Raw genomic sequence first — 12,093 nt, forward strand, 5'->3', positions numbered from 1 at the left:
ACAGCCAATGTATGTATGATTCTTTATGGTATTGTGATATGTATATGAATTCTGTCTGATCTGGTGCAAAATTGAGCAGGAGCTGAGAAGTAGCAGGAGGAGCAGGCTTGGAGCTGCAGCAAAGTGATGCAATATGGCTGCCGCTGCACAATTAAGAATTTCATTGAACCTCCCACCTCACCTTCCACCGCGGCCACCTCCCACTCTTACAGATTGGGCAGGCACGAGGACCAATGAAATCGAATGTTGCCCTCAGAACGCATTCCATTGAAAATAAGTATAAAGTTGACCAGATCAGAGGACTCAAATAAAAAGAAAAGCGGGAAGCGTTGACGGCGAGGTAAGCCTTAATTTAATTAAATATGGTTAAATATATATATATTTTTTTTTTCATGTTTATTTTGGGAACTTTTGGTTCGAAAAAAACTAAAACAGAAACTATATATATACCGTGTATACAGATATATATATATGCTCCCATCATCTCATGTTGAGTGGATTTAATCCACTTCATTTACTAATTTCATAATATTCTTATAGTATAGTTTAATCAAATAAGAATTATACTTATGTTTGTTACACAACACAAGTTAAAATGACAAACAGACAGGCAGACAGACAGACACTCAGACAGACAGACAGACAGACAGACAGACAGACAGACATATGGAATTAACAGAGTGAAACCTTTAAATTCAACAACAGAGCTTTTCCAGATACAGGAACATTTTTAGTTTTACATCATTGTCTATTAAGTGGGTGTTGTTGAACCAAGTCCATTGATAATAAAGCTAAATGTATATATAGATTTTATCCATGTGTCAGATCAACAGTTTGGTCAGGCCAAACCGCATTAATGCTACTAGTCGCAACTCCTTGCAACAAAACATGTACCCAGGGGGCAAACCAGCCTTTTTTTAGGAAACCTGCATTTGCCCCGACATAAAAAGTTGTCCACCAGAAATATTATCTATGACCCAGTAGGATCACAACCTATATGGACAACCCGGTCAATTTGTACAACAAAGTCCAATATGGCCGCCTCAATATTAGCCCCTATTAGTTTTAATGGGGGGTGAATAGGGCAAAATTTTAAACTGAGGGATATTTCCACGAAACTTCACAGGTTGATCAATGGTATACATATGAACATTTTTTGTATTGCAAGTTTCCATGAAATCCAATATGGCCGCCACAATATGGCCACCATAATGTAAGGACCCAGAAAATAGGTTTTGCCTCTAACTTCTGAACCAGATGAGCTAGAAACGCAAACTTGGTGTCTATTTCATGGTGTCTGACCATGGGAGACTGGTTCTTCTTCTGGCTCCTGTCAGTACATGGGCATACTTCTGTTAGTGTGGTTCCCCTAACAGGGCATCATCTGGGCATTGCCAAACAATGTGATGTCACAACAGGCATTGCCAAATATGGGTCAACAGTGTCATGTCACAATAAGCACATTAGAATGATCTAGATATTATAGATTTAATTAATAATAAATCTGAGGATTCCAATATGTTTCTAATGCAAATAAACGAGGAAAAGTTATTTAAAGTTACTTTTAGTTAAAGTTAGAGTAAAGTTAAAATGATGTCATCCACGACCGTGTGGGAGGTAGAATTACTATCTTACAGTGAGTTTATCGTCATGGAATGTACATTAGTCACACTCACAGTCATCATCAAGGTCAAAACAAACTGCTTCTTGAAACAATTCTTTTGAAACATTTGGTCATTGATTCCTGTGTGTAGGCTACGGGCTACCGGTATATCCAGGAATGGCTATGCCGCTAAAATGTGGAACGTCCTACCGAAGGCCTTAAAGCCTTTTAGTGCCTTTAAAACGGCACTGAAAAGCCACTTTAGAGGTGGCTGCTACTCCAAACTGGTAAAAGAAAACAAAGCATATCCTTACCTCCCCTGACCTCTCTATTGTAAATACCATTTATTTTGCATTTTGTTTTATGACCTGTTTTTAAATCTGGAAACAGATTTCAACATTTCCTTGTTGTTCTGGCGCCACATACAGGGGACCTATTTGCCTATTGGCTGTCGCGGCCCCCCAGACAATGGGGGGGAAGGGGGGAAAAGAACTGCATTAGAGCCAATCGCAGGCGAGTTTAACGCTCCTCCAGACTATGGGTTACAAACGGCAACGGGAGCCAGTGAGAAAAGACTCTGCAGCTGTAGATCGGCTATCATTCTTTGTGTTATGCAACCAAATGTTTATGATACAGAGAGAATCATACACCTTCATTGAAACGTAGTATGTACAGTAGGCCTGCAGCTGGCTAGCCTGCTTGTGATAAATAAAACAGAACAACGTGAAGCCATGTGACTCTTTTTTTTTAACTCGAAAGTCGGGGGGACGAAGATGTGCTATTCTGTCCATATTGGCACTAAGCTAATGTAACGGCGACCATGGTTGGGGATATAATATGAGAAGTGTGGAAAACAGACAAGGCAGAGGTAAGAAACACTCCCCCCTTCTTCATCAATTTGTACATTACTTGTCTTCATTCATTTCAAGTGTTAGCTAGCCGTTAGCAGCTAACGTGCTAACGTACAGAGCACGTACAGAGAGTAGAGATTACAGATCGCTATGTCACTAATGACTGTAATGAGCCCTTGTGCTCGCATTAGCGGCGGTGTGCCCACTCGTCTGTGGTTAAAATAAAAGATACAGTTTCGCTACTCACCAAAACAAAGACGGATTTAGAGAGTTGAAAGCCTACTTTACTTAGTGGGAACATTCAAAGCCCCCCACGTCACGTCTAAAATACACTTTTTATCCAGAGAAGATAATATTTCACCGGAAGGCAAAATCTGGTCAATGGACATTTCTATTGACAAGATCTGTAGAGGGCGGTGTGGAGTAACTAAAACCTCCGGTAAAAGTTTTTTTTTCTCTGGCCAAAAAGTGTATTTTAGACGTGGGGTGGGGGGATCTGAGGATTCCCACTAAGGAAAGTAGGCTTTCAACTCCTTAAATCCGTCTTTGTTTTGGTGAGTAGCGAAACTGTATATTTTATTTTTACTACGGATGAGAGGGTGCGCAGCCTTTCCTGCCTCGCAAGGGCTCATTGGTGACATAGCATCAAGGAGAACTCATTATGGATCAGAGCTGGTTATGAATCAGCGCCCGTCGCCGTAGCGTAATAGTTTCAAAGTAGAAGGATACAAAAACAACTTTTTATGGACGACTTTGAAGAGACATGAAGCTTTAACGGCAAGGTAAGCCTTTTATTTTACTTTATTTTACTTTTGCCTTTATTTTATTTTATTTTAAGAAAGGTTGAATATTAGATTGTAGTTTATTTTGGGAACCTTTAGTTCGAACAAAACTGAAACTTAGCTACACACACACACACACACACACACACACACACACACACACACACACACACACACGCACACACACACACACACACACACACACACACACACACACACACACACACACACACACACTGTTACACCCACAAGGCCTAGAGGTGTTTGCGGGGTAACAAAGGCAAGTTGTTGAATGCCAAAAGTAGTTTTATTACAGCAAAGTTGATAAGTATTGGACTTTACAAGGTATGCAAATTAGGTTGCTTTTACATGGTCAGTGGTTCAAGGTGAGACAGGGCCGGGCAGGCACCTATTGAAAGGAACATAAAAGAAAAGATACAAAGAACTGAACCCTAACCTAAACGTAACCCCCAAAGCTTCTCCTAACCAAAACTCAAAACAAGGAGTGAGGTTACCTGCCCCTATGAGTGGCTGAGTGCACAGATCTACCAGTAAGACTCCCTAATCGGGAGATAAGCGACCGTAGGTGGCTTATCTCCACAAATAGGGCAAAAATGTGTTTTTCCAAAATCTTCCTGATCCATGTCGATGACATGAGTGTAGACATGCTGTGTAGTGATATTCGTGATTTTAGGGCAAAAACTGTAGGAGCAGTGTCCAAAAATGTGTTTTAAAAATCGGCCTGAAGGTGGCGCTAGAATAGGGCCATGTGAGAAATGAGGGGTGGGGTCTCCGCGTTGCCTTGGCGGACGAATAGGTACCGGCCCTGGCTCTCCCGGACGCTCCTAGCCCGAGTTACGGCATTTTATGTGCGCTGCAGTGGCAGGGGGTCCTCCACTGGGGGCGCCACCACTTTTGCATCCGTTCTGGAGCACCAGGAGTCGGTGGTCCCCGGGAATTCCCCGTGAGCAGCCCCGTTGGGGTGGTCATTTTTGCACATTTGGTCATTTTTTACATCTGGGGGTCCCCCAGGGACCCCCAGGTCCCTGGGGCTGCGGGGGTCCTTGGAGGTTGTAGTTTGGCAGGCAAGGAGTGTGTGTGTAAAATCTGGCATGGATCGGGTCAACGGGTGCGGAGATATAAGCAGGGGAAAAGTGTGACGTGTGACGTGTGAGCACATTTGGTCATTTTTTACATCTGGGGGTCCCCCAGGGACCTGGGGGTCCCTGGAGCTCCGGGGGTCCTTGGAGGTTGTAGTTTGGCAGCCAAGGAACGTGTGTGCAAAATTTGGCATGGATGGGGGCAACGGTTGTGGAGATATGAGCAGGGCAAAAGTGTGACTGACTCACTGACTGACTGACTGACTGACTCACTGACCCACGGACAGCCGGTGGAGGTTTTGGTAGTAAATGCGACCTACGGTCGCAATAAGTGTACCTTCTAACTTACCCTGCTCACCATACAAGAACGAGTATTTACAGAACTAAGTTAACAAGCAACCTGTACAAACAAAGAGTGCACATAACAGTACAGATCCCAACCCAAATGGCACTATGGCTTTAATCATTGCTCTTGTCCGTAACACACACACACACACACACACACACACACACACAAACATACACACACGCACACATATGGTCCCATCATCCCATGTTGAGTGGAATTAATCCACTTCATGAAGTGATTCCAAAGATTTACGCAATTATTCTTTATAACATTCTTAGTTTAATCAAATAAGAATTGCCCTTCTGTTTATAGTTTACACACAACACAAGCTAAAATGACAGACAAACAGAGAGATCTGTGACAGATTCTGCACAGCTGCACAGATCTGCAAAGGGGCGTGGGAGAGGATCTTCGAACACGGGGACATGGGGTTATATAGAGAGAGAACCAGGGGCACGGGGCCTTCGCCGCTCCACTCGCATCCGACTTTGGGACCTCGGCCTCGGACTGACGAGTGGCATGCGTGCAGCGGACCACCTCCAGCTACACCTGGCGATACAACACGGGATATGGGGATATAGAGAGAGATAACCGGGGGCACGGGGCGGCCACCGCTCCACTCCTATCCGACTTTGGGGCCTCGGCATGGGACGGCCGAGTGGCACGTGTCGCGGACCACCTCCGGGGACCCCTGGAAAAGATCTTCTAATGGGCGTGGGAAAAGATCTGGGCGTATGCGGGGCTAAGGCTCTCCTGGTCGCTCGGAGGCAGAGCTACGGCCTTTTAAGTGGGTTGCAGTGGCGGGGGTCCTCCACCAGGTGGCGCGATCACATGGTCCCCCGGAGTGGCCGTCCATGAGCGACCCCGTTAGACGGGTAATTTTACCGGCTACACAGGGTGCCACAGGGTGTTGTGCGGTGCCGCCAGGGGTCCCCGGAGGTGGTCCGCGACACGTGCCACTTGGTCCCGTGCCCATGGTTATCTCTCTCTATATCCCCATATCCCCTGTTATATCGCATTGGATACCTGGAGGGGTAACAGATCCTTTTGCCCGTTTGGCCGTTCGCTGACTACACTGTACTTAACTGTACAAAAGTACAATTTTGAGGTATTTTTCTTTTACTTTACTTGAGTATTTCCAATTTGCTATACTTTCACTTCGACTCCACTAAATCTCGGATCCAAATATTGTACTTTTACTCCACTACATTTATTTAAAAGAAAATATTTGTTTGATGCTCTCTGTTAAAAGAAAAAAAACTCAATAAATATATTGTTTAAAAAAAAAAAAAAAAAAACGTAGGTTTTAATGTTAACGTTTTAACATTACACCGGATAGACGCCCTGGGCGAACAGCCAGTGGCATGCGTGCCACTGGTCGGTTTGAGGCTGAGACCCCAAAGTCAGATGCAAGTGATGCGGCGAAGGCCCCGTGCCCCTGGTTCTCTCTCTCTATATCCCCATGTGCCCGTGTTCAAAGATCCTGATCTGTGCAGCTGCGCAGAAAAGCTTACTAGGATCTCCTTTTAGTTGACCTTGGCTTATACCAGTGAACTGTACTGTCATGAAACTGTACCTTTTCCTATGCAAACTTCTAATAAAGTCTTCAATCAATCAATCAAACCATTGTTCCAGCTGGGGTTTGCTACACGGATTGCCTCTGTTTTTTCATATCTTGATCCCGTTTGATCCGTGAGCAGTGAGCAGTGAGCAGTGAGCACCATCTTCTCTTTTAACTATAGTAACCTAGAGCTCTTTTAACTCCTGCAAGCACCTGTTTTTTCCTTGCAACTGGCTGGGGATAATGGTTGTGAGTAGTGTGAGTAGTGGCAAGTGGTTGACTTCTGGGAACTCAGATTACATGGGTGTAGAGTACTGGCCTTAACACACACACTTCTCTTTCCTCTCTCTGCAGTGTTCAAGTTGACTGACAGTTGTGGGAGACAGGATTTGGCCAAATGGAAATGACATCACAGGGCAGCGCTAATGTTAGCGAAGGTGGGGCTTATAAATCATTGGACAAATCGGGATGCGTCACTGATCAGCCAATGGCCAATGTGATTCTGCCAAATCACACAGGTGAGAATGTCAAAAAGGGTTGAAGGTTTAAGCTTTAAACACTGTGACATTTTTGTGATGATCCATTCCCATCTGAGAAAACGTTATGGTTCAATTCCGAACAAGGGGTCCTCAGGCTTTTTGGGATAACATTCACGGAACGGAAGCCTCCCTAAAAGGATGAACATAAACAGCGCGACACATTAATGCATTAATGTGTTTCTTTATTGATATAGAATAGAATATGCAATAGTATATTGTTTTATATTGTGCATTCCCAATGTATTCGGAAGACTCGCCCCAGTATTCTTGTATTTGTTTTCTGAGGTTACGGTTAGGAATAAGGTTGGGTTTAGGCAAATTATTACAGAGGTTACTTTTAGGAATAAGGTTAGGCTCAGTTAATAGACTACTAACACTCAGTAATCTAATCTTTAAAAGCATTGATGTTTTGGATCGCTTAGAAATGTTGACAAAAATAAATCAATGTCTCTCTCTCTCTTTCCTCGTATGTCGGTGTATCTCTCTATCAGACTCTATCAGTGAAGACAGATCTTACCTCCAGCTGTCTTCTCAGGTCCCGTCCACCACAACAAGGAAGTGGCGAGAAACGGTGAGTCGCATCCCTATGGTTGCATCATGTAGTTTAAGATTTCTTGTCATTTTTTCACATATGCAATATAATAGAAAAGAATGCATTAAATAATTATTGTACATTTTACGCAATACATTGAGTACGGAAATTGACAATTAAAAACAAATGTCAGGTCGGGTTTGGGCAGAATTTGAGAACTCTCAGAACACGTGACGCCCACACTAGCCAATCAACAATGTATGTATGTACTGTATGTATGTATAACTAGTAAGACGCCTCAGGGCGACATGCGACCTTGCCCTAAAGGGCTAGGTCGCACCAATTCATGGCCATCTGGCCAGTAGTCTCGCGTGGCCAGACTGTTGCCTCCGCGATTTGGTCAAATGCTCCCGGCATACAGTCTGGTAAAGGAAATAGAAACGATGAGTGCGAGATGAAGCGGAAGTGAAGCCCCCTCGTCACTTCCGTTTCAGTCTCACATCGCACACATTTATCATTATATAAATAAAAATCATATAAGCATGTTTAGCTTGCTGCTTAGTAGAAATTACATTTTAAAATATATTTTCTTGAGCGGTAATGCCCGTTTCCATTACTCGCCGTTAGGGAGCTGCTGTTCCAGACTCTATATAGCATTCAGAGATTGTGGAATAGTTGTCTGGCTACACGAGACTATCTGGCCAGTGATGTATATCGGACCAGTTACCCATATATGGAGATCCATGAACTGTATAGTACATCCCTTTTATGCCCATAAATGGAGATCCCTGTCTGAACCAGTCGCACAGATATGGGCTGTCTTCCTCCATATGGGCATTCCCATATGAAGTCCTGTTAGATATGGGCTTAATATTGATGACATCAGGGATCTCCATATATGGGCATAAAAGGGATTCTGTTAGAGTGGTTCCCATGACATCACAACATACGATATATGTTATGCCCTGCCCATACATGAAGATCCCTATCTGAACCAGCCACAACCAGATGACATCAGGGATCTTCATATATGGGCATAAAAGGGATTCTGGGGAATACCTATATATGGACTTTTACATATGTGATGTCACAGTGATGTGTCAAGGGAACCAACCCATGGCATAGACTGTAAAAATGTATACACACATGGCTTCACAGAGACGAGCTGTGACCTTCAGTCGCAATTAATATATTGTATTGTCTACTGAATATTACATTATTCTACTGTTTATCTCAGATTGCTGCAGCTGCTGCATCTGTGGTGCTGAAGTTGTGGAATGCTGCGCTGAAGCTGTGGAATGCGTGGTGGACTGTCTGGATTGCTGCTTCACTGACTAGGCCAATCAGAGCAGGATCCCAGAATGTTGTCATCACATCACTAGATGTATTAACCTCAGGAACCCATGCTCTGAGCAGAGGGTGCCGGGGAGAGCTGGCATTTGAGTTGTACTGTATGTCCCTCTACCGCTTCAAGATAGGCTACAGACTACCAGATGTCACCATTGTGTCATTTTTAAGTTTCCCCTTTATTGAGTCATGCCATGTGTATTTGTAATTCTGGGTGTTTTACCCTGAGAATGTGCCAAATGGAACCAAATGCATCCAAAGGGTTAGCATTGAGGATTGTATGCGTGCGTGCGTGTGTATACATACGCATTGATCAAAAGGACATAACACCACTACCTACATTAACGTTAACCCCCTAACAGCATCTATTCCCACTGATACTGTTGTTATATATGTGTGTTGTTTTTTGTTGTGTAATTGTTTATGATTTATGATTACGTTTTTGATTTTAAGTTGTTAAACACTTTGTAACATTGTTTAAAAAGGTGCTATATAAATAAACGTTTATTATTATTATTATTACACTTATTATTATTATTATATTATCGTAGAAGATGGATGGATGGATGGATGGATGGAAATATAAAACAGAAATGTGCCGTTTATGGTTACAAAAGACAGGCAGGCCGAATGTTTTCCCAGAGAAATAGAAGTGGTGTAATTTCCTCTGATGATTGTAAGCTACTGCAACAGAAATAAGTGTCAAAATGAACAGTGCTTTCTGATAAATGTTGTACACTGGATTTAAGTTTACACTGTGTCTAGTAGAGGTCATACTGACACAAGATATAAATGAAAAGTAATTTACAGTGTTTCTGGTAGATGTTGTACTGACCCTACCTTCGACTTCTACACTTCAAACCTTCCATCAGACAATAATGGTTCATTTTAGAGCAGCACCCAGAATTGGCACTGGGTGGAAAAATGGGTTACAAAATCGTAGGATAAAAATAAAAAAGGATAGGTGCTACCGAGCTCACAGACACAGCTCTCGGCTTTCGCTTTGGGCATACAGAGATTGGATGGCCCTCAACAAGGTCCCTCTCACCCCATACTCAGGCAGCACTTCCAACAGAACCCTAACCACCTCTGTCCACCAGGGTGTTTGAGGGTTACCTCCCCTTGAGGCACATAAGAACTTCTGACCACAGCTTCAGCAATAGAGGATTTGAACATTGGCCATTCCTGTTCCAAGTCCCCAACAGCCAACCTCCACAGGGATGCCAGAGAAGTCCTGCCGGAGGTGCGAGTTAAATTCCTTCCAGACAGAGGTCTCCTCCAAGCGTTCCCAGTTCACCCTCACTACCCGCTTGGGTTTGTCAGGTCCATGTCCAGAGGCTTCCCCCGCCATCTGAACTAACTCACCACCAGATGATCGGTTGGCAGTTCATGGTTGTAAATACTGGCACGTTTAGTTTGACGTTTCCCTCTGTGAAAATCTTTATGATGTTCTGTGAAAATCTTTATGATTGCCTCACCTTCCTGCTGTAGTTCTTCCTCATTCCTCCATCCAACTATTTATGTTCCCCTTTTTCAACTGTTTTCTCAAACGTATGTTTTCTCATGCTAGTCACAGAACTCCTATTGGTATTGATGCCAGGGTAGCTAATGGCAGGACAGAGACTAGAGGATCTACGGTGAAAGGTTGACCGTGACCAGATGTTAACGGAGAGGTAAGCTTTTATTAATGTGGTTCCTATAGGCAACACACTATTGTATTCGGTTTGAAATGTTTTTGCTAGCAAAGTGAATCTTTGTTTTGTAAACTTTTTAACTGATGTTATCCGGGCTGTAAGGCTGGATACTGTATATCTTGTACAATATAATGTCCAATCAGACACGATTAGTCATGCTTTACTTGACATCACAATATATAATTCGTTGTTAAAAAATGTCTGACTTGATTGGACATTATTTTGTCCAAGATATCCAGCCTTACAACGTGCTGGGCCCCTGATTCAGGCTGGGAAAAGGAGTTGGAGAGGCCCTCATTGCGCGCATCCATTGGCCGCGCGGCATATTATTTAGGGAAATCTTGCTTTTGCGAACGCCCGTCATTTCGACCGGAGGGTTAGCGACTCACTCCACGGAGGTTAAGGTTAGGGTGAGGGTTAGAGTCGGATGTCGAAAAGATGAACGTAGTAACAGCGACATGCTCCCGATTATTTTGCCTTCCGGATGTGCCTTATTTTATTTAAGTCCATACATTTGTTAAAAATAGCACCGGTGTGGCGAGTGGGGTGAGGGTGAGGGTGACCTGGGGTGAGTGGTCTGCTGCTAAACAGAAAATGATTTTAAAGTGTGCTTTTATTTTTAACATATGTATTTTGTTTAATCGTATGTTGGAAAGAAGAAACCACTAAAAGGAAATATTGGAATATAAGATGTCAGACTTTCACCACCACTCCTCTGCTGTCTCTGCATCTATTGACACATCCTGCTGTGCTAATGAGAATCTCAGGACTTCACAATAGGAAAGGAGGCTAACCCTGTGATTAACTCAAAGTACAATGACTTTCAACTGTCTCATCACCCAGTGCTGAGTAATCTAATAAATTTGATTGTCCCGGGACCCAGTCACTTCCTGCTTGTACAGTGGACCCTGGAAGGAAGGAAGTGTCCCTCAAGCAATTTGACCTTTCGCTTCCTTGAAGGGAGGGTCTTAATTCCAGGAGCCTATATGTACTTTTGTCTTTGCTGTGTTCGGGAGATATTGTCTTCTCTGTATTTGGAGGAATGCTGTATATGGAGGAGTGCTGTATTCTGGACATATCTCTGAATAAACCAGGTGCTGTTACTTTGTAATCCCTCTCCTATTTTGGCCAACACTTAGCATTGTTTCACGGTGGCACAGTGGTTAGCACTTCGCCTCACAGTCAGAAGGTCCTGGGTTCGATTCCCGCCGGGGGAAGCTGTGGGCGCTGGGGGCGTGTTCCTCCACCCGCGTCATCAGCACCCACACCCTAGGTGGGGTTGGCGATAGGGCCTTTCTGTGGTGAGTTTGCATGTTCTCCCCGTGTCTCCTTGGGCATAAGCCCTCACACAAAAACATGCAGTAGTCCTGGTTTCTATACTACCTCCCCCTAGCCAGCTGGGTGCTCCCCAATGTCCCCTGGCGCGGCAGGGGGAGAGCGGAAACCAGGACTACAGGTTAGGTAGTCACCGGGTGAGAAAAATGGGTTGCAAAAATCGTGGGATAAAAAAAAAAAAGCATTTTTCAGACTCAAGGTTTTTATCCAAAGGTTTAACAAAACTTGGGTTTTCACTTGGCGTTTGCGACATGGTTCTTCTTTTCCAAAGGTAAGAGGACAATTACATTTGCTATTAGATCTTTTTGAGGATTTGAGTGCTACAGAATTCGAGAGATTCCAATGGCAACTGTGCAACGAGGGCAAAGTTAAAAGAGCCAAGCTGGACAATGCAGACAGG

This window comes from Nannobrachium achirus (genome assembly GCF_963921795.1).
Source record: "Nannobrachium achirus genome assembly, chromosome: 9".
NCBI lineage: Eukaryota > Metazoa > Chordata > Actinopteri > Myctophiformes > Myctophidae > Nannobrachium > Nannobrachium achirus.